Source organism: Trachymyrmex cornetzi, unplaced genomic scaffold (genome assembly GCF_001594075.2).
Source record: "Trachymyrmex cornetzi isolate Tcor2-1 unplaced genomic scaffold, Tcor1.1 scaffold59, whole genome shotgun sequence".
In the NCBI taxonomy this organism is placed as follows: Eukaryota; Metazoa; Arthropoda; class Insecta; order Hymenoptera; family Formicidae; genus Trachymyrmex; species Trachymyrmex cornetzi.
Genome location: NW_017299903.1, coordinates 774,195 through 774,571, shown reverse-complemented (window position 1 = coordinate 774,571; position 377 = coordinate 774,195).

Below are 377 nucleotides of genomic sequence, written 5' to 3'. Positions count from 1 at the left end.
CAAAGATACACTATCATTACTAGTCAAAAATACAACGCTTGCTCACTTTCTATTTGTTACTTTTTATTTTTATCTATTTAACATTTTGGGCAATTCCAATGTAAGACAAACATTTTATTAAAAATCGTCTTGAAATAATTCATTCGAATGCTTGAAAACACTTATGTTTTCGTGTGTTAGTTTTCGTGAAATAATTCATTCGAATGCCTGAAAACATAGAATAAAAAATATAATAACGATACATATAAAAAACGAATTATTTATAATCGATGAGGTTTCCATGAGGAGCCTATTCTTTATTTTAAATATATTCTATTAAGAATTCATTCCGTTGCAATTGAAATAAATAAGTAAAATATATGGTCGTCCATATTTAT